Consider the following 23,986-nt stretch of genomic DNA (forward strand, 5'->3'; position numbering starts at 1 on the left):
TTTTTAGCCAGGAAGGCTGAATGCTGTTTGTTCTGAAGCAGGACTGTAATGCTGAATACCCCTGCGAGGCAATCTGCGGTTAATTTTTGAACTTTCTGTTTCTTTTGAATAAAAATGGGCTGCCATGCCCTTGAAAATGCAGTCGGGACTGACACGATTTCTTAAACTCGAAATGCACCACTAGAGCCTACCCAGTTGCCGCCCGGCCTACCGTCAAATGACAGAGAGGCAGTGCGGCTCTCGTTTTGGGATGACGTTGTCCCATTAAAACAGGGATTGCAAATCTACGAAGACCTGGCCGTCCCTCTAAACTTTCAGCTCATACAAGGAGAAGACTGATCAGAGATGCAGCTAAGAGGCCCATGATCACTCTGGATGAACTGCAGAGATCTACAGCTGAGGTGGGAGACTCTGTCCATAGGACAACAATCAGTCGTATACTGCACAAATCTGGCCTTTATGGAAGAGTGGCAAGAAGAAAGCCATTTCTTAAAGATATCTATAAAAAGTGTCATTTAACCACTTGAGACCGGGAGGACGTCCTGGGACGTCCTCGGCTTTGTGCGGTGATATCTGAATGAAGCCTGCAGCTGCAGGCATCATTCAGATATCGCCCTCTTCAGCTGGCGATTCTGTGCACCAGAAGAATGATCAAAGCGGCAGTTCCGCGGCTCGATCGTTCTTCTAGGCAGTGGGAGGGGATGTCCCCCCCTCCCGCCGCCATCCAGTGCTTCTCCGGGCTCTCCCGTGCCATCGGGGGCCCGGAGAGCGAATCGGCCGGCGCTCGTTGGTGAACCATAGAGATGACTGGTGACCAGATGGTCACAGTCATCTCTATGACGGTCGAATGACCGGGCGCGACGTTATGACGTCACGCCCGGTACCAGAAAGTAAACAAAGCCACTATCGCGGCTGTCGGCATGTAATCAGTGATTTTTTTCCACCGATTTCACGCTTGTAAGCCTGTAGGAGAGATGTGGGGTCTTATTGACCCCACATCTCTCCATAAAGAGGACCTGTCACAGTGATTCTTATTACAAGGGATGTTTACATTTCTTGTAATAGGAATAAAAGTGATCAAAAAAAAATGTTAAAAAAAGTGTAAAAATAAAAAAAATCAAGTAAAAAAAATAAAAAATAAATTAAAACGCCCCTGTCCCGGTCGCTCGCGTGCAGAAGCGAACGCGCATGCATGTCCTGCCCACATATGTAAACACCGTTCAAATCCCACATGTGAGGTATCATCGCGTGCGTTAGAGCGTGTGCAATAATTCTAGCACTAGACCTCCTCTGTAACTCAAAAACAGTAACCTGTAAAAAAAAATTAAGTGTCGCCTATGGAGATTTTTAAGTACCGAAGTTTGGCGCCATTCCATGAGTGTGCGCAATTTTAAAGTGTGACATGTTAGGTATCTATTTACTCGGCGTAACATAATCTTTCACATTATACAAAAAAATTGGGCTAACTTTACTGGTTTGTTATTTTTTTAACTCATGAAACGTTTTTTTCCCCTAAAAAAAGTCGTTTGAAAAATTATTGCGCAAATACCGTGCAAGAAAAAAAAGTTGCAATAACTGCCATTTTATTCCCTAGGGTGTCTGCTAAAAAAAATATATATAATATTTGGGGGTTCTGATTAATTTTCTAGCAAATAAATTGTGATTTTTACATAAAGGAGAGAAGTGCCAAAATAGGCCCGTAACGAAGTGGTTAAAGTTTGCCACAAGCCACCTGGGAGACACACCAAACATGTGGAAGAAGGTGCTCTGGTCAGATGAAACCAAAATATGTTTGGCGTAAAAGCAACACAGCTCATCACCCTGAACACACTATCCCCACTGTCAAACATGGTGGTGGCAGCATCATGGTTTGGGCCTTCTTTTCTTCAGCAGGGACAGGGAAGATGGTTAAAATTGATGGGAAGATGGATGGAACCAAATACAGGACCATTCTGGAAGAAAACCTGATGGGCGTCTGCAAAAGACCTGAGACTGGGACGGAGATTTGTCTTTCAACAAGACAATGATCCAAAACATAAAGCAAAATCTACAATGGAATGGTTCACAAATAAACATATCCAGGTGTTAGAATGGCCAAGTCAAAGCCCAGACCTGAATCCAATCGAGAATCTGTGGAAAGAACTGAAAACTGCTGTTCACAAAAGCTCTCCATCCAACCTCACTGAGCTTGAGCTGTTTTGCAAGGAGGAATGGGCAAAAATGACAGTCTTTCGATGTGCAAAACTGATAGAGACATACCCCAAGCGACTTACAGCTGTAATTGCAGCAAAAGGTGGCGCTACAAAGTATTAACTTAAGGGGGCTGAATAATTTTGCACACCCAATTTTTCAGTTTTTTATTTGTTAAAAAAGTTTGAAATGTCCAATAAATTTCGTTCCACTTCATGATTGTGTCCCACTTGTCGATTTTTCAAAAAAAAAATTACAGTTTTATATCTTTAAATGTATATCTTTAAATGAAATGTGGCAAAAGGTCGCAAAGTTCAAGGGGGCCGAATACTTTAGCAAGGCACTGTATAACTCTCCGTTAATGCCTCTTTTCAGACATACCTCATTTTCCCCTGTATCTATGGATAGAGGGTTTAGACATTGGTTTAGAGAATGTAAGCCTCAGTTACATCAAATTCTTGATAACAAAAAGCTAAAATCGTTACAATCCATCTGTGGAAATACTGAGCCCAAAACCACGGATCAATAGCGATATACACAACTATCCCATTTCGTGCATAATTTGCAGCAGCCGCGTCGATCATTGTCCGAATTGAAACATGTTGAAGCAATTATGTGGTCTAAGATCCATGTACCACACTGTATATCATTAATTTAGAAAGCCTTACTACCTTTTACTGATCCTCCTTATCCTTGTTATATAGCCAACTGGGAAAAAGATTTGCAATCGAATATCTCTGATGAACAAAAAGATAAGATCATGCAGTTAGCCCATGTGTCTTCTATTCCATCTAAAATGGAAGAAGTAAATTAAACTTCTTATTCGGTACTACATGCCAAATAAACTACATTCAATGTCCTCTTTGGCATCACCTTTGTGTTAGAGGGATTGTGGCGGCACCGCAACGCATGGGCGCATTTGGTGGACCACACATCCAAGGGTACTGGAAGGCAGTTGCTGACACAATCTCTATCCTACAAAAAGATTAAATAAAACTTGAACCCTGGTCTCTGTTATTTCATTGCACGGCAGTATCAATAGGCAGATACAGGCGCTCAATTACTTTACACTAATTGAATGCTGCAAAATCTCTGTTTCCTTTGAACTGGAGACAACGCACTGTACTCACTGTAGTCCAAAGGCTACAAAAGGTGCATGATTTATGTTTTTTTATAAGAGTTAACATGTATGGCTACTGAGAAATGCTTAAAAATATGGAGATGCTGGCATGAGTTTAAAACGACTGCCCCATACAGTAACATTGTTTTAGATACTGTATATGAGTCTTACTACAAACACTTACACTAGGGAGTTCATAAGAACTGTTGTGTAATGTAAAAGCTGTATTAGAATGAACTCCCAGACAAGCACCCGATCCATTAAGGTTTTTTTTTTACTTTATGTTTCTTTCTTTTTTTATATAACATAAAATAAATAATGTCTATTTCCGGGATTTAATTGTTATGAAACTATATTACGCTTTGTTTGTTTGTATTCCTTGTTGAAATATTCAATAAAAATGTATTAAACACAATATATATTTTAGGATTTCTTGCCTTAACGGCATGTTTAGATCACACCAAATTTATATCACAAAAAATTAAATAAGACTGAAGTAAGAGATCTGATAACTATTCTGAAAATTTGAAATTTATTTTCTCTAAGCCACTTCATAACCGATTTACTCTTTATTTTGAACCCTTGTCATTCTTCATTACCCAATTTCCTTGTTTTTTTTAGACATCCTAACATTTTGTTGTAAAATTTCCTAACTCTATCTATCCATCAATAGTCTTATTTTTTACGGGGTTGATTTACTAAAACTGGAGATTGCGAAATCCGGAGCAGCTTTGCATAGTAGCCAATCAGCTTCTAACTTGTTCAATTAAAGGAGTTGTAAAGGAAAACATTGTTTTGGCTGAAATGACTGTTTACAGGGTATAGAGACATAATAGTTAACTGATTGATTTTTATCTATTTTTAATAATTTTTAAAATTATTAAAAATAGATAAAAATCAATCATATAATGTACCTAGAGTTTCAGTTTCGTTTTTGCTAGTTTTATGCTTCTGTGATGAACAGAGACAAAGAGCCAATACAGGGCAGTGATGGTTTGTAAAACGAAACTGATTGCTGTTGAGACACACAGTAATCACACCTCCTTGATTAGTGCCACAGAGAGAAAGATTCCATGACTTTTTTCATCAGGAAACAGACTGTTCAGAACAGAGAAGAATTACAGCAACATCAGAGCAAAAACGAACAATGAGAACATGAAACCAGGACTGCAGAAAGGTAAAGGAAGCTATTTAGCTAAAAAAAAATTCCTTTAGTGACTCTTTAAGCTGTGATGAAAAATACCTTTAGAGCTACACCAGATTTTGCACTCTCCAGATTTAGAAAATGAACCCCAATGTCAACATTGTCACATTCTACAGTTTAATGCACCTGCATCCAAGATCAGAGATTGAACAGATAAAATGTTTTATTTATAGGCAGTGGTCATTACAACTACACAAAATACATTTTGTTTTCTGTGTGAGGTTCTTTTTTTTTTTTTTTTTTTTTTTTTTAAATGGCGTCCCATGGTTATCTGCTCTCAGGCTAGCAGTATTGTTGCTTTTCATTACAAACAGAAAGTGCATCGTAAAATCCTTTTCCCAAAAGCATACTAATTGTTTTCCTTCTAAGTAAGACTTTACTATAAAAAAATCTCTTAATGATGCCTTTGATGTTTTTGAAATATATTTGATTTTATTCAAATGGTTCTGTTTATTTTGTGGCCTTTTAAGTATGTCAAAGCCCTTTAGTTAGATAGTGATTTAGGTTTGTAATTATCCCTTCAATTTATTCTTTCAGTTCTCAAAAATAACTTTTTTTTTATATCATGAAGTAACCTGTACCTAGCTGTGTAAATATAAACTAAAAACATCACGCCTGCAAGAAATAGCTTTTGCAAAAACTGATGAAATACGCTGCATGTCAATAACCATAATGTTATCACTGTGTGCTTCTTGAGATTATAAAATAGAGAAAATGCAGTATTATATAAAAGTGGAGAAGGGAAGCGGTATATCAAGGGCAGATGTCTGCAAGCCTTTCTGTGAATGTCCTTCTCCTGCTATGCCAGTTTGCAGCTCTGCAATACCACACTGCTTTCTTCACGCTGAGATGCAAGTTAGTTTAACAGCAACTACAAAAAATCCCAATGAAGCTGAACGTTTTCTACATCTAACATGTAAAACATATCACATAAAACAGTTACAACTCAAAAAGTTTGCAATCGATAACTAGTTATAGTGATAATCCATGCTGACATATTACTTAATTGTTTCTCTGTATCGTAGATTCTTGACATATTTTTGGGGGAATTGTAATCAACCTTCTTGGCAGGAAAATAGTGAAATTTAAAATATTGTTTTTTTCATTTTATATCTATATATTTACTGAATCCTTATCATAATAATAATAATAATAATAATAATAATAATAATAATAATAATAATAATAATAATAATACAGCTTTTCATACAATTTATTCACTGTAATTAATGAGCACTTTGGTTTTCATATTAGTACAACAGAACAGTAGGGTTGATTTACTAAAACTGCAGCATGCAAAATCTGCTGCAGCTTTGCATGGTAGCCAATCGGCTTCTACCTTTAGCTTGTTTAACCACTTAATCACCACCTCATAGCCGAATTACGGCTACAAGGCGGTTCCTTAACTCTGGGAGGACATCCATAGAGGACGTTCCTTAACTCTGGAGCGCGCACACGGGAGTGTCCGTGACCGCCGGGTCCAGAGGACCCGGCGTATCACGGATCGTGGTAAATTGCCACTGATAGCGGCTGTTTACCACGTGATCGCTCCGTCCAATGATGGAGCGATCACATGTAAACAAACCGGTGTCATTTGATGACGCTGGTTCCTCCGTCCTCTCTCTGTACCGATCGGTACAGTGTGAGAGGAGAGAGCGGGTGTCAGCAGCGCTGTGGGCTGGATCTGTGACTATTGCAGTCACAGATCCAGCCATCCCTGAAATACCCTGTGCAATACTCTGCAATACCCCTGTGCAATACTCTGCAATACCCCCTGCGCAGTACTCTGCAATATCCCCTGCGCAATACTCTGCAATACTCCCTGCGCAATACTCTGCAATACCCCCTGTGCAATACCCCCTGCGCAATACTCTGCAATACCCCCGCACAATACTCTGCAATACCCATACTCTGCAATACCCCCTGCGCAATACTCTGCAATACCCCCTGCGCAGTTCTCTGCAATACCCCCGCACAATACTCTGCAATACCCCTGCACAATACTCTGCAATACCCCCGCACAATTTTTAGATATTGGCACCATAGCTTGTGGACGCTATAACTTTCACAAAGACCAAATAATATTCACCAATTTGTACTTATGTTTACCAAAGATATGTAGCAGTATAAATTTTGGCCAAAATTCATGAAGAAAAATGACAAATTTGCTAAATTTTATAACAGAAACAAAGAAAATTCATTTTTTTACAGAATTTTCAGTCTTTTTCTTTTATAGCGCAAAAAAAAAGCAACAGTGATTAAATACCACCAAAAGAAATCTCCATTTGTGGGAAAAAAAGGACAAAAATGTAATTTGGGTACAGTGTTGTATGACTGAGTAATTGTCATTCAAAATGTGAGAGCACCGAAAGCTGAAAATTGGTCTGGTTATTAAGGGGGTTTAAGTGGCCAGTGGTCAAGTGGTTAATTAAGCTTTGACAAAAAAATACGGAAGAGCTGCACCAGATTTTGCACTCTCCAGTTTTAGTAAATCAACCCTACTGTCTCTTCTTGCCTATTGCCCAACGGTTACTAGTAGAGTCACCTCACTAATCATATTAAGGGGAAATCAAAACAGCCCTAATGGCACTTTTTTATAGTGGTAGTTCCCTTAAGAACTATCAGCGTCTGATTCAGGTAAGCATTTGTGCCAGTGTTGGTAATACAGTATTATAGACATGTGCGGAAAATTCAAATACTTCACTTTAGGACAGTGTTTCTCAACTCCAGCCCTCAAGGCGCCCTAACAGGTCATGTTTTCAGGATTTTCCTCAGATAAAACAGTTGTGGTAATTACTAATGCCTTGTACACACAAAAGTGTGCTGGGAAAACTGAGAACCTGCTTGGTAGCTCTTTCCCCCTACACACGGCCCGGTTTCCCGACAGGAAAACTGCCATAAGAGCTCTGGTTGGAAAACCCAGCCGTGTGTATGCTCCACCGCAGGTTTTCCCCATAGGGGAACTGCCGGCTTAAAATCCAGCCGGGAATCCATCACATGTTCTCTTTTTTCTCGCCGGGATTCTCAGTGATTTTCCTTTTGGGAAAACTGTGATGGAGCATACACACGGCCGGGATTCCCGGCAAAAAGCTCTCATGGCAGTTACCCTGCCAGGAAAACCGGTGGTGTGTACGAGGCATAGGGCAGGGAAACTGATCAAATCATCTGCACAAAATAATGGAAAGCCTGAAAACATGACCTGTTGGGGTGCCTTGAGGACTGGAGTTTAGAAACACTGCTTTAATAAACTGTCGCTATGGCAGCAACAGCGGTACCATTTCTATGACGCTTTTAGCATTTTTCTGCTGCCAGGACATTTAAGAGTGGCCAGTGTACATGTAGCCATGGTTATCGTAACGGACCCAAAACTGTTGTAATTTTGATGAGCTTTTAACTCACTTAATAAATATAGAAGGTGCTGCAGGTTGGACCCTTTTTGTTTTACTATATATTTCACCTGAAGGATTTTATTACTTGCTGGGTGTGTGCTGTCCTGACCAGTCTGTGCATATATACAGTACTACGCAAAAATCTGTCAGGGTGATCTGCTTGTGTTCTTATCCTGCTGGTTATGTTCTTACTGGTTGGTGAGAACCCCTGAATCTTGCCCAAACATGGAGGCTGCTAGGGCAACTTCTGTGTGCAAAAGTTTGGTGTTACCTATCAAGAAAATTTGCCACCACTGGTAGACATTGTTAACCACTTAATCACCAGCTGCCGCAGAATAACGGCGACAGGGTGGCTGCTTAACACTGGGAGGACGTTATATAACGTCATCCCAGAGAATCGTTCCCACGCACCCCCTCAGGTGCGCACACAGAAACATCAGTGCTCGTCGGGCCCACGGGACCTGGAGCAACACAGATCGCGATAAAGGGCCAATGACAGCGGCCCTTTACCACGTGATTGCGCCGTCCAATGATGGTGCAATCACAATGTAAACAAAAGAAGGTCAGGACACGTTTATCTCTCTCCTCTCCTCACACAGATGCAACGTGAGAGGAGAGGAGAGACACCAGTTTGAAACTGTGAGTGCCGCCTGTGTGCTAATCAGTGCCATCAGTGCCAACTCTGCCCATCAGTGCCACCTGTGCCCATCAGTGCTCATCTGCACCACTGCAGTGCCACATCAGTGCCGCCTGTGCCAACCAGTGCTGCCTGTGCCCACCAGTGCTGCCTGTGTGCTAATCAGTGCCACCAGAGCCACACCAGTGCAACCAGAGCCACACCTGTGCCACTACAGTGCACACCAGTGCCACCTGTGCCCATCAGTGCCACATCAGTGCCGCCTGTGCCCACCAGTGCCGTCTGTGCCCACCTGTGTCCACCAATGCCACCACAGTGCTCTGCAGTGCAGCCTTACCAGCCACCAGTATGTCAAAAAATGCTTTACTAGTGAGGCCTACCAGCGTCTAATTATGACCGATGAGAGCAGCGGGGAGTCTCAGTCCGATTCGGATTCGGCCTATGAACCCGTTACAGACAGTGGGTCTGATACAGAATCAGAAGAGGAACGTGTGTCCGTGAAAAGAAGGGGTGGTGACGTGGAGGAGCAGCCTACTATCAGCAGCGCAGGGCCATCCACCTTGAGCGCAGTGCCGTCCACCTCAAGCGCAGTGCCGTCCACCTCAAGCACAGGGCCGTCCACCTCAAGCGCAGTGCCACTGCAGCAAAGGTCAGGCACCAGTAGGGTGTCATCTAAGCCCCAAAGGGGCTCATTTAGTTTTCACCAAATACTTCCTCCATTGTGGCCCAGTGCAACCTCTACGCACAGCAGTACATAGAAAGCAACCCTGGTTCTAGTTATGCCCATCCCTTTGAGTGGAGAGAACTAACTGTAGAGGAATTCAAAATTTTCTTAGGCCTAACTTTTTCTATGGGACTCTCAAAAAAAAATGGTACTCCTATTGGTCTACCAAACCCATCCCCCACATGCCACTCTTCTCATCCCTTATGCCAAGATCCCGATACCTAATAATTATGCTGTTCCTCCACTATAACGACAACACCCAGTGCCCTCCCAGAAATTACCCAGCTTTTGACAAACTATATAAAATTCGGGCACTCCTAAAATTTTTCTCTGAAAAATGTTCAGTTATATATCCCTGAACAGAATATCTCCATGAATGAGTCCCTTGTAAAATTCTCAGGCAGACTGGGCATTAAACATTTTTTACCCCAGCAAAAGGGCCCGTTATGGGGTTAAAATGTACAAACTTTGTGACCGAGCCACGGGTACATCTACGTCTTTCTGGTGTACGAAGGGAAGGACTCCCAACTGCATCCCCCTGAATGCCCAGAGTACATCGGAGTCAGCGGAAAAGTGGTCTGGGAGCTTATATATCCACTCCTTGGAAAGGGATACCACCTTTATGTGGATAATTTTTATACCAGCTTGCCCCTGTTTTGCAATCTTTACCGGAGGGACACACCAGCATGTGGCACAGTAAGAGCCAAAAGAAAAGTCTTCCCACAAAAACTCATCAATGAAAAGCTACGACGAGAGGAGACGGCATCATTGAGGAACCAGGAGATATTGGCTGTCAGGTGGAGGGACAAACGAAATGTCCACATGCTCACATCAATCCACAATGACACCTATGTGGAAGTCCCCAAAAGAAACGGCACAATCCAGAAACCAGCATGTGTCTATGATTATAATTTGTTTATGGTGGGACTGGACTTCAACGATCAGATGATTGAACCCTACCTTCCCACAAGAAAATCCAGCCACTGGTATAAGAAAGTGTTGATTTATTTTTTCAGTTTGGCCATGTATAACACTTATGTTATTTACAAAAAATCTACAGAGAACCCCTTATCCTATCTTTACTACCAAGAAGAGGTTATCTCCGCCCTTTTGTACCCTGAAAGCCCACCAGAAAATATTCGCTCTGATTCCGTGAGCAGACTCCACGAGCGCCATTTTCCTGAGAAAGCCCTTCCCGTAAAACAGGCTACAGACGTCAGAAGAAATACCGGGTGTGCTCCAGAGGAGGAATGCGAAGAGACACTGTGCATTATTGTTCCGATTGTCCTTCCCAACCAGGCTTCTGTATAGGTGCCTGTTTATTCCATTACCATACGTTTCTACATTATTAGGGAAGTATGGTAAACGCAATTGTCATTTCCTGTCATTTTCCTCCACACCCCTTATGCCACTGCACTGAACTGTACATACCTCTGCTTTCTCTGGAACTGACCCTGGCCTGTTATACGACTACGCTTCTGCCTAACACTAAACTGTACCTACCTCTGCCTGCTCCGGAACTGACCTTGGCCTGTTATAGAACCCCGCTTCTGCCTAACGCTAAACTGTACCTACCTCTGCCTCCTCTGGAACTGACCCTAGACTGTTTGACCACGTTTTTTGCCTTCCTCTTGGATTGATCTTTTACCCTGCTATGCTAGTGGGTGTCTCTACTTGCACTGACCCTGGACTGTATCCCTGCCTGTACTGACTATGGACAATATTTCTGTCTGCTGCCTGGACAATTCCATTCACTGTCACTGACCATGTCCCTGCCTGCTGCCTGGATCAGGGCTCTCCTCCTGTGGACAATTGCACTACTAAAACCACAGGTAATTTGTTTTTTACCCTTTACTCAGCAGAATGTATTTTAGGGTGTAATTCTTGGTATGTACATGCTGTGTTAGAGATATGAAGGGCCTTCAAAAATGTGATGGTGCTTCTTGCATGTTGGGCCTCTATGTGGCCAGGCTGTGTAAAAGTCTCACACATGTGGTATTGCCATACTCAGGAGAAGTAGCAGAATATATTTTGGGGTGTCATTTTTGCTATGTACATGCTATGTGTTGGAAATATCCTGGAAAATGGACAACTTTGTGTAAAAAAAATGTGTTTTAATTTTTTTTCCACATTTTCCAAAAACTTCTGAAAAAAATAAACCATTTAAAAGACTCATTATGCCTCATAGATTATACGTCGGGGTGTATGCTTTCCAAAATGGGGTCACTTTGTGGGCGTTTCTATTGTCCTGGTGCTCCAGGGCCTTCAAAAGTGTAATAGGTGGTGGAGAGATTAGATGTGTAATTTATGCTCCTAGAACACCTGAAGTTGCTACTACAGTGTTGGGCCTCTGTATGTGGCCAAGCTGTGTAAAAGTCTCACACGTGTGGTATCGGCATACTCAGGAGGAGTAGCAGAATATATTTTGGGGTGTAATTTTTGCTATGTACATGCTATGTGTTGGAAATATCTTATAAATGGACAACCTTGTGTAAAAAAAAATGTCTTAATTTTTTTTCCACATTTTGCAAAAACTTCTGAAAAAAATTAACTGCTGTTCAAAAGACTCATTATACCTCATAGATTATACGTTGGGGTGTTTTATTTCCAAAATGGGGTCACTCTGTGGGCGTTTCCATTGTCCTGGTGCTCCAGGGCCTTCAAAAGTGTAATATGTGGTTGAGAGACAACTTTGTGTAAAAAAAAATGTCTTCATTTTTTTTCCACATTTTCCGAAAACTTCTGAAAAAAATGAACTGCTGTTCAAAAGACTCATTATACCTCATAGATTATACGTTGGGGTGTTTTCTTTCCAAAATGAGGTCACTCTGTGGGCGTTTCCATTGTCCTGGTGCTCCAGGGCCTTCAAAAGTGTAATAGTGGTTGAGAGATTAGATGTGTAATGTATGCTCCTAGAACGCCTGAAGGAGCTACTTCAGTTTTGGGCCTCTGTATGTGGCCTGGCTGTGTAAAAGTCTCACACATGTGGTATCACCATACTCAGGAGGAGCAGCAGAATATATATTGGGGTGTCATTTGTGGAATGTTCATGCCATGTGAGAGAAATAACCTGTTATAATGACAATCTTCATTTTGCAAAGAATTGTGGGAAAAAATGACAACTTCAAAAAACTAACTATGCCTCTTACTAACTACCTTGGAATGTCTACTTTCAGAAAAGGGGTCATTTGGGTGGTATTTGTACGTTACTGGCTTGTTAGGGTCTCAAGAAATGAGAAAGGCTGTCAGTACATCAGGTGTGATCAAATTGATACATTTTTCAGTAATTGGTACCATAGCTTGTAGACCCTATGGGCCTAATCCTCAGCCAGGCGGCGTAACTTAACTTTCAGCAGTTAAGTTACACTGACTTAAAATGTCTACCTAAGTGCCTGATCCACAAAGCACTTACCTAGAAATTTCAGGCCGTGTAACTTAAGTGCCTCCGTCGCAAGGCGGTCCTCCTCTCCGGGGGGCTTTTACAATTTAAATGAGGCGCGCTCCCGCGCCGGCCGTACTGCGCATGCGTGTGATGTAATTTTCCCGACGTGCAGCGCGCAAACGTAATTTACGCCTGGCTTTGTGGATTGCGACGGGACACTAAAGTTGCGACGGATGAAAAAAAAAAAAAAAGCGCCGGGAAAACAAACAAAAAAGAAAAATTGTCAGCGTCGCTCGGCATGCATTCCTGAGAGGGAGAACTCCATGCCAATTTTCAAAGAAAAAACCGGCATGGGTTCCCCCCCCAGGAGCATACCAGGCCCTTAGGTCTGGTATGGGTTGTAAGGAGACCCCCCTATGCCGAAAAATCGACGTAGGGGGTCCCCCTACAATCCATACCAGACCCGTATCCAAAGCACGCTACCCGGCCGGCCAGGAATGGGAGTGGGGACGAGCGAGCGCCCCCTCCTGAGCCGTGCCAGGCCGCATGCCCTCAACATGGGGGGGTTGGGTGCTCCCACCACGTGGGTACCTACCGGAGCATGATGGGACGGTGATGCCTATATAAATGGGATGCAAGGCGCGCTTCCATCATTGCAGTGAGAAGAGGCGACGTGTCAACATCGGAAGAAGGGAAGAGAAGAACCTGACGTCACAGAAGACCGCGATGGCTGCCTGCTAGTAATTGAGCTAACACACGAAGATAGCAGGCAGCCAGCGCTGAATAAGAAGGCACCGGACAGCTGCAGAAGAACCGGGGTGCGCCGAGTCAACAGCGGAGAGCGGCGAAGATAGAAGAAGACCCCCGGAGAGCGGAGAAGACCCCCCCCGGAGAGCGGAAGAAGAAACCCCCCCCCGGAGAGCGGAGAAGACCCCCGGAGAGTGGAAGAAGAAGCCCCCCCCCTGGTATTAGAGCTAATAAAGAAGACAGGGGGGGCCTCCGGAGCAGACTAATAAATTATTTTAAAAACCCTTGTGTTGTGTGTTTAATAACTTTAACTGTTTGCCTCCAGGTGAATGGATAGGGGTACGATGTACCCCATATCCATTCACTTAGGGTGGGGGGCCGGTATCTGGGGGCCCCCTTATTAAAGTGGACTCCCAGATTCCGATAAGCCTCCGCCCGCAGACCCCGACAACCAACGGCAAGGGTTGTCGGGAAGAGGTCCTGTCCTCATCAACATGGGGACAGGGTGCTCTGGGGTGGGGGGGCCCGCAGTGCGCCCCCCTGCCCCAGAGCACCCAACCCCCCCATGTTGAGGGCATGCGGCCTGGCACGGCTCAGGAGGGGGGGGGGGGCGCTCGCTCGTCCCCACTCCCATTCCTGGCCGGCCGGGTAGCGTGCTTTGGATACGGGTCTGGTATGGATTGTAGGGGGACCCCCTACGTCGATTTTTCGGCGGAGGGGGGGTCTCCTTACAACCCATACCAGACCTAAGGGCCTGGTATGCTCCTGGGGGGGAACCCATGCCGGTTTTGATTTTACAAATTGCCGTGGAGTTCTCCCTCGGGAATGCATACCAAATGCCGTCGCTTGAATGTGCTTTTACATGGTGTTACTAACTTTACACCATGTAAAAGCAGCCCTAGTTTTACACTTGGCAAACTAAAACTTACGGCGAAAAAACGAAGCTGAAAAGCTTTGTGGATCGCCCTAAGTGCTAATTTGCATACCAGAAGCGGCATTTCGACTCGAAATGCCCCCAGTGGCGGATGCGGTACTGCATCCTAAGATCCGGCAGTGTAAGTCCCTTACAGATGTCGGATCTTCTGCCTAACTTTGGAAAACTGCTTCTGAGGATCAGTTCCAAAGTTAGAACCAGAGATACGCCGGCTTACGCCGGAGTATCTCTTTTGAGGATTAGGCCCTATAACTTTTACCCAGACTAAATAATATCCACTAATATCCAATTGTATCCACTAATATCCACTAAGATGTGTAGCAGTATAAATCTCTGGCCAAATTTCTGAAGAAAAATTACTTATTTGCAAAATTTTATAATAGAAATGAAGAAAAAATATTTTTTTACTAAATGTTCTGACTTTTTTCATTTATAGTGAAAAAAATTAAAACTGCAAATACCACCAAAAGAAAGCTCTATTTGTGTGGGGAAAAAAAGGACGAAAATGTCATATGGGTACAGTGTTGCATGACTGAATAATTGTCATTCAAAATGTGAGAGCACCGAAAGCTGAAAATTGGTCTGGTTATTAAGGGGGTTTAAGTGCCAAGTTGTTAAAAACTTGTTCTTTTCAGATAACTTGTTTTATACTTACATGACTGTACAATGTATGTGGCATTTCGCTCATGTGTTTATTATACTGTTTTCAAAACCTTCAATAAAATGTTTATGTACAAAAAAAAAAAAAAAGTTTTTTGCCAAACTGGAAAGTAGGTTGAGAGGGCAAGAGGAGGAAATCCATGCTCTGCAGAGACAATTTGTGGACTTATGTTCACACATGTTTGTTAACAAATGTATGCCTCTACCACCAGGCTCATATTAACAACCCTAGAAAACTCTTCTGCACCATTGACAGATTATTAAAACCTCACAGTCCCTCAACATTACTAGCATCAACACAGCTCTCTAAGGCCCCGTACACATGACCGAGTTTCTCGGCAGAATTCAGCCAGAAACTCGATCGGAGCCGTATTCTGCCGAGAAACTCGGTCATGTGTACACTTTTGTTCTCTATTTCCTCGTTAGAGGAATTGGATTAAGTCATATCTCACTAATCGCTGTCACTTTGTTTCTCTTGGCGAATTCCAGTCTGAAGTTGGTCCAGTCCAGTACGATGCTCCTCAGGGCTAAATCCTTGGTCCCTTTCTTTTTAGCATCTACATGTTTCAACTTGGCCAACTGCTTAGATCACATTATCACTTCTATGCTGATGACACTAATGCCGCGTACACACGGTCGGTTTTTGTGATGAAATAAAACGACTATTTTTATCATGAAACAAAACAACGTTTTTCAAACTTCATTTTAAAAAACGACGTTGCCTACACACCATCGTTTTTTTTCAAAATGCTCTAGCAAAGCGCGGTTACGTTCAGCACGTACGACGGCACTCTGTTCCATTCCAGCTCGCTTCATAACTTGCTTCTGAGCATGCGCGGTTTTAAAAACATTGTTTTAAACTTCGTTTTACCCACACACTATCATTTTAAATGACACAAAAAACAACGTTTTGAAAAACGACATAAAAAATTGAAGCATGTTCGAATTTTTTTTTGTCGTTTTTCAGAAGACATAAAACGACGTTTTCCCCACACACGGTCATTTTAAATTACGTTTTTTAAAAATTCGTTTTTTTTTCATCACAAAAAACGACCGTGTGTACGTGGCATTAGATATACATCCACATTAAACCAGTTTCTACTTTGGCTGCTTCTCTCCTATCTAACTGTATTTGTGATATAAAAACTTGGATGGCCCATAATTGCCTTCAATTAAAAAACATGACAAAACTGATGTCATGCTTACTGGCACCCCTCATCAATTACGTAAGGCCATTCTTAATCTATAAATGGAACTGTTCTTGAGCTTCAGTCTAAACTGAGGTGATATTTGATGCTAATTTAACCCTTGATCTACATGTACAAAATGTTGTCAAAACATATTTTTTTCACTTAAACATTGCTCGGCTGTGTCCTATGCTATCATACACTGTAGCTGAAAAACTGATCAATACATTTGTGTTCTCATAACTTGACTACTGCAATGCTCTACTCACTGGTGTACCTAAATCCACTATTAATCGATTTCAATATGTTCAGAATTCTGCAGACAGAATTCTGACTATGTTTGGTGCAAGTAATCCTATTACCCCTATCCTGGAATCCTTGCACTAAAGCTCTTCATGGCTTGGCACTCCATTATCTCTCTCAACCTTTATCAACTTACTCCCCCCCCTTGTAACCTCCGCTCCTCAAATTATAGTTTGCCGTGTGTCATCCCTACTCACCTACACTCAATGAGAGATGGAGCCTTTTCCTGCTATACTCCTAAACTCTGGAATTCCCTTCAAAAAGAACATCTGAGGCCGCGTACACACGGTCGGACAAAACCGATGAGAATGGACCGAGGTTCAGTTTCATCGGTCCAAACCGACCGTGTGTATGGCCCATCGGTCTGTTGTCCTTCGGTCCTAAATTTTAAAACATGCTTTAGAATCAAACCGATGGCCCGCTGCCTGATCGGTCCAAACCGATGGTTAGTACAGAAAGCATCGGTTCAAAACCCGCGCATGCTCAGAATCAAGTCGACGCATGCTTGAAAGCATTGAACTTTGTTTTATTCAGCACGTCCTGTGTTTGACGTCACCGCGTTCTGACTCGATTGTTTTTTGGAACGATGGTGTGTACGCACATCAGACCATCAGGCCACCTCAGCGATGAACTGATGGAAATGGCCCGTTGGACCATTCTCATCGGTTTGGAACGACCGTGTGTACGCGGCCTGAGAGTCATCTTCTCTAAACTCATTCAAATAAAAGCTAAACTTGTTTTTCTATAGACAAGCTTTCACTTAATTGTCCCCTTTCCTTTATGTTATCCTGTATATTTCTTTTGTTTTTCCTTGTAAAGTGCTTTGAGAAGTTCTATATAAAATAGAGTTTTTTATTATTATTATCATTATTATTCAATAAAGACTTCCATCATTACAGAGGTTTCCTTAATCAATGACACGTATATTTTCAGATGCAACCCACTGCATTTTGTTCTGAGAAGAAGAAGATATTGTTTGTTATCAACCTCCTAACTGAAGAAGCCCTAGTGTGGGCCTTCCCCTATGTAAGTGCAATTCTAGTGCCTCAATTAATCAAGTTTTTGATGATCCCAATTGCTGCGCTACTGTCGAAGCAAAGACAGACAATAGAATTATATAACATATTAACACTTTATTAAGTATATAACAAATATTTATTTAAAAATGTAAAACCATGCATGCAAAGTTAGCTATCCAAAGTCATTGTTCATATGGCCTTATAGTAGATAAGGATAAAAAATGACATAAGTCTAACCAGAGCTTTTTTTCTCAGAAAATAGGTGCAGGAACTCAACCACGACCCCGTTCATAATTCACAAACAGTAGAAGGGTCTTAAAGGGGCATTAAATACCAGAATTGCATTACATACATTACATACAGAGTGTAGAGTTCAGGAGGGTTACACACAGAGTGCAGAGCTGTCACTTGTAAACACAGAAACCAGACTTCTTTGTTTACAAGTGATTGTGGTGAGTGGGAACCAAAGGGTCTGAGCCAAAGGTGGTGGAACTGAGTTCCACCTAGTTCCCCCTGAAAAAAAGCCCTGAGTCTAACAAGTCCAACCCATGTGTGTGATTCTATGTCAGTATTACATTGTATATCCCTGTATGTTGTTTCGGTGCTTATCTAATATTTTTTTTAAACTATTGATGCTCCCCGCTGAAACCACCACCTTGTAATGAATCACCAGTAATACCAATATCAAGGTGAATAAAGGACAAGCCCATATCTATCATACCCACTTTGAATATACAGTGCCTTGAAAAAGTATTCACGTCCCTTGAAATTCTACACATTTTGTCATGTTACAACCAAAAATGTAAATGTATTTTATTAAGATTTTATGTGATAGACCAACACAAAGTGACACATTATTGTGAAGTGGAAGGAAAGTTATAAATGTTTTTTAAAATCTTTTACAAATAAATATCTGAAAAGTGTGGCATGCATTTGTATTGAGTCCTTTGTAGAACCACCTTTCGCTGCAATAACAGCTGCAAGTCTTTTTTGGGGATGTCTCTACCAGCTTTGCACATCTAGAGAGTTAAAATTTTGTCCATTCTTCTTTCTAAAATAGCTCAAGCTCCCGATATACTTGTTCCTAAACTAAAGGCCCTGTATCAGTCTATCTTTGATACAAACATACTCCCTGAATCTATGAAAGAAGCCCAAATCATAGTACTCCCCAAACCTGGTAAGGACCCCCACTACCCGGAATCTTATCAGCCAATTTCATTACTGCAGGTGGATATTAAAATCCTAGCTAAAATATTGGCAACTAGGTTGAATAATGCCATACTGTCACTTATTCACATGGACCAGACAGGGTTCATGCCGGGGAAGAACACTGCCATGAACATTAGACGATTGTACATGAATATTCAGGCACGTCATGATAACTCAGGAACCAGGGTGGTGGTGGCCCTAGATACGGCCAAGGCCTTTGACTCAGTTGAGTGGCCCTACCTATGGGAATGTTTACATAATTATGGCTTCGGACCGCATTTCATAAAATGGGTGCAACTCCTATAGCAGACCCCCAAGGCAAGAATCTTTGTTAATGGTTGGCTTTCAGAGCGGTTTCCTCTGCAGAGGGGCACTCGTCAGGGATGTCCCCTCTCCCCTTTGCTGTACGCCTTGGCCGCTGAGCCACTGGCTATTGCTATTAGAGCACACCCTGATATTCAGGGTTTGCATCGGGGTAACACAGTTGATAAGATAGGCCTATACGCGGATGATACTGTTTTATACCTGGCAGATCAGGGTCCATCACTGCAAACAGCGCTGCGACTTATTGAACGAATGGGGGGCTATTCGGGACTGTGCATTAATTGGGATAAGTCCCAAATTCTCCCCATAGATGTCTCCCCCCTCCTGTGGTCACCCCTCCACTGCCGCTCTCCAGAGTGTCCAGGATTAGGTACTTAGGAGTTGAGGTCACCAGGAGACTGACAGACTATACACCTCTGAATGTGGCACCGTTGTTTGACATGATCAAACTCAAGACGCAAACGTGGGCTAGATTACCCTTAGGGGTGATGGGGTGCATAAATATTATACAAATTATTATTTTGCCCAAAATTTTATACATGGTGTGGCATGCCATTCTATACATTCCATTAACAATCTTTAAGCAAATGGAATCTATTCTGAATTCCTTCGTTTGGGGAAGTGGTAGACACAAACTAGCTTGGCACATTTTAAAGAACCCGACGGATATGGGAGGTGTTTCCCTCCTGGATCTCCATGAATATTACTTGGCCTCGCAGCTCTCTCACTTATATCACTTCAATGCCTCGGAACTTCAACGCTATAGGGCTTTAGTTTGCGACAAACCCGGGCACCCGGCGCATACACCACTTCAGTCAATCCTCCGTGGGAAACAAACGCAAAAGCAGGCCGCAAGGCACAACTCTGGGATGTTAAAGCATCACCAACAGATTTGGGAAATATCCCTTAAAAAACAGAATGTTGGGAAATGTTATTCCCATACCCCATTGTGGCTTAACAGCCATATGCCAGAGCTAGCAGGGGTCCCTGACTCGGTGGTGTGGGCCAGACACAGAATAATATACCTGCACCAAGTCCTATCAGGCTCAGGGATTAAGCAGTATCACGCACTTAGAGAAGAATTTTCGCTCCCACAGCACTTGGTATTTAAATACTTGCAGCTCCGCCATGCACTCCAAACCCAGCTGCCGTCTCTGGCGGTAGAGACAGAACCCCCGCCGGTGCTGGATGTTGTTTTGGGGAGCGATCCCTCTAAACTTATTTCGCACCTATACTGCACCATTAGACATAGGGGTACAGTAGCCGTTACTCAGAAGGCTAAGACGGCTTGGGAGCAGGATTTAGGCCCAATAGAAGGTGCAGATTGGGATGAAATACTGGAGGGGACCAAGGCCACATCACCCAAACTGTCAGACAGACTGACGCAACTATACATTGTTCATAGAGCCTACCTGACACCGCTGAGACTGGCCAAATTCCACCACACACCCAATCCGACCTGTCGTCTGTGTCAGTCCACAAGTGCCACGTTTTATCATCTCATTTGGAGTTGTCCAAATATTCAGACCTACTGGACATAGGTTGTCCGCTTTCTGCATGACAATATGGGATCCCCGGTGGTACTTGACCCTAAGTTGTGTATTTTGGGACTGTTGCCTGACGTAGAGGTGGATAAATATCACACAATTTTCATATCTGAAACATTATTTTTAGCTCGTAAAGTAATTGCCCAGAGATGGATGCAGGATTTGCCCCCCACTCTACAGATGTGGAAAAAGGCTGTAAATGATACTTTACCATTCAAGAAGCTGATATACACACACAGGGGCTCCACACAAAAGTATTCCAAGGTTTGGGACAGATGGCTAGAGGATGGAGAAACGTGTGTCTGAGTGTGCCTTACCTAGAGACTGTTCCATAATAAATTGCTTGTGACCATGTAAATGTAGGACCCGTGGTATTTAAGTAACCGAAAAGTGAGCATGCATCTCACCATATGACACTGTATTGTTATTGTCAAATGTGTTCGACCTGGTTTGTGATATGTGCTTTAATTTAATAAAGTCAGTTTTTCCAAGTAAAAAAAAAAAAGAGGAGGTCAGTCGCCTGCATAGCATCCTTGTTTGACCCTTCCCTGCCCCTCTCCATCAGCGGTGGGGTCACATTAGCTGAGTGATGGAGAAACATTGGAATATTAGTCAGTACCAGTTTAGAAAAGTGTATTTGCTTTGGAAGGATAAATCGCCTCTTACGTAGGGTGTCCTACTTGCACTTTGTATGTGGTCCCCCGTGCTACCAGGTAATAAAATTGGGACTAAGTAATGAAATGAAAATGCTGCAAAATCTAAAGTGTTCATTATACACATAAACAAAATAAATAATAATAAAGTGAAAAAAAAAATAGCTCAAGCTCTGTCAGATTGGATGGAGAGCATCCGTCAACACAATGTTTAAGTCTTGCCACAGATTCTTAATTGGATTTAGGTCTGGACTTTGACCAGGTCATTCTAAAACATGAATATGCTTTGATCTAAACCATTTCATTTTAGCAAGTCCATATGAAGGTTTATCTTTCAAGATGTTGTAAAAGGAAGTTCCACAAAGTTGAAAGGTGTCACCAATCTTCCCAAACAATTTGTGTAATAGCAACACACCCAGTGATGTGGTAGCCTGCTTACCAGAGAGCCACGACTGCAAATCACAGTCTCACCAAGCCTAGGGATATTGGTCTCCCCACAGACCAGTCAGGTACAACCGCTAATATTCCAAGAATAACTCAAAATTAAAGGACAGAGACCCATATGGTGCAATATGTTAAATCAAAAATGCATTTAATAAGGTAATTGATACACTAAGGCCCCGTACTCACGACCAAACATGTCTGCTGAAACTGGTCCATGGACCAGTTTCAGCAGACATGTTTGGCCGTGTGTAGGCCCGAGCGGACCATTTTCGGGCGGATCGGACAGGTTTCCAGCGGACAACTGTTTCCTGGACTTGCTTTAAAACAGTCCGCTGGAAACCTGTCCGCCCGGACATGTACGGTCGTCTGTACAGACCTACCGTACATGTCCTGCCGCCCGCCATCCCTCGCATGTGTCGAATGAGTTCGACTCATGCGTGGAAGCATTTTAAAGGCAGGCCGCCCTCGTCGCCGCGTCATTGTCGCGGCGACACCGCGTCATCGACGCGGCGACACCGCGGACACGCCCCGCGTATTGTTTACGCGCGGACCTCTGTTCGATGTTGTGTACAGCCATCGAACAGAAGTCCCCGGGCAGTCCCCGGGCAGACATGTCCGATGAAAACGGTCCGCGGACCGGTTTCATCGGACATGTCTGCTCGTGAGTACTCGGCCTTACAAGAACAATGTTATAGTACAGCGTTAATGTCATGGGAGCAGCGGCATCCCCATTTGTTTCTCCTTGCTTCCTGTGCTTCCTGTGTGCTCGTAACACCACCGTCTCTGATTAATGCTCTCCTTGCCCAGCCTGTCAGTTTAGGTGGACGGCCATGTCTTGATAGGTTTGCAGTCGTGCCATAAGCTTTTCATTTTCGGATGATGGGTTAAACAGTACTTTGTGAGATGTTCAAAGCTCAGGATATGTTTTTTTTATAACCTAACCCTGCTTTAAACCTCTCCACAACTGATCCCTTACCTGTATGGCGTTTTTCATTGGCCTTCATTATGCTATTTGTTCACTAAGGTCGCGTACACACGATTGGTCCATCCGATGAGAATGGTCCGACGGATCGTTTTCATCGGTTCACCGCTGAAGTGGCCTGATGGTCTGATGTGCGTACACACCATCATTCCAAAAACCGATGGGGTCAGAACGCGGTGACGTAAAACACACAACGTGCTGAAAAAAACGAAGTTCAATGCTTCCAAGCATGTGTCGACTTGATTCTGAGCATTCGCGGGTTTTGAACCGATGCTTTTGTGTACTAACCATCGGTTTGGACCTATCGGTCAGCGGTCCATCGGTTCGATTTTAAAGCAAGTTCTAAAATTTTTGTCCGAAGGACAAAAGACCGATGGCCCGTACACACAGTCGGTTTGGACCGATGAAACTGAACTTCGGTCCGTTTTAATCGGTTTGGACCGATGGTGTGTACGCGGCCTTAGGTTCTCTAAAAAAACTCTGAGGGCTCCACAGAACAGCTGTATTTATACTGAGATTAAATTACATACAGGTGGACTCTATTTACTAATTAGGTTACTTCTGAAGGCACTTGATTCCACTAGATTTTAGTTAGGGGTATCAGAGTAAAGGGGGCTGAATACAAATGCACACCACATATTTATTTGCAAAAAAAAAAAATGAAAACCTTTCATCCTTTCCTTCCACTTCACAATTATTTGTCACTTTGTGTTGGTCTATCACATAAAATTTCAATAAAATACATTTACTTTTTTGGTTGAAAAATTACAAAATGTGGAAAATTTCAAGGGGTATGAATATGCTTTCAAGGCACTGTAAAAGAGGATAAGAAGTAAAGAAAGTAGTAAAAAATAGTTTATATATATATATATATATGACTTCCACAATGATCAAAAAAGAGGTACCGTATGTAGCAAAAAATATATATTTATCAGCTTTGAATACACTCATAAAGAAATAATTGGTAGTATAAGGCTGTCGGGCCCATGGGGAAAAACCCCAAAACAGCTCCACATCCAAGAAGAAATTTAGGGGGTTAGGGAGAGGAGAGAGACAAGGGGAGAAAAAAAGGGAGACGGAAAGAAAAAGAAGGAAGAAACAAGGGAAAGAAATGGAGATAAAAAGGGGGGGGGGGATAAAGCTGCACACAAGTCATCAATAATTCTGGTAAAAAACATGTACTTCTGAAGTTAGCATACTTGATGAAAACCTTTTGCAACTCTTGCTATTTTTGCTCAATTTGGCCATGTGATGCATCCTTGTACTAGTTAAGAGAAATGTAACAAACACACATATAATAAAGCAGGAACAAACCTTGCTGTACCCATTTT

This window comes from Rana temporaria, chromosome 4 (genome assembly GCF_905171775.1).
Source record: "Rana temporaria chromosome 4, aRanTem1.1, whole genome shotgun sequence".
Taxonomy (NCBI): domain Eukaryota; kingdom Metazoa; phylum Chordata; class Amphibia; order Anura; family Ranidae; genus Rana; species Rana temporaria.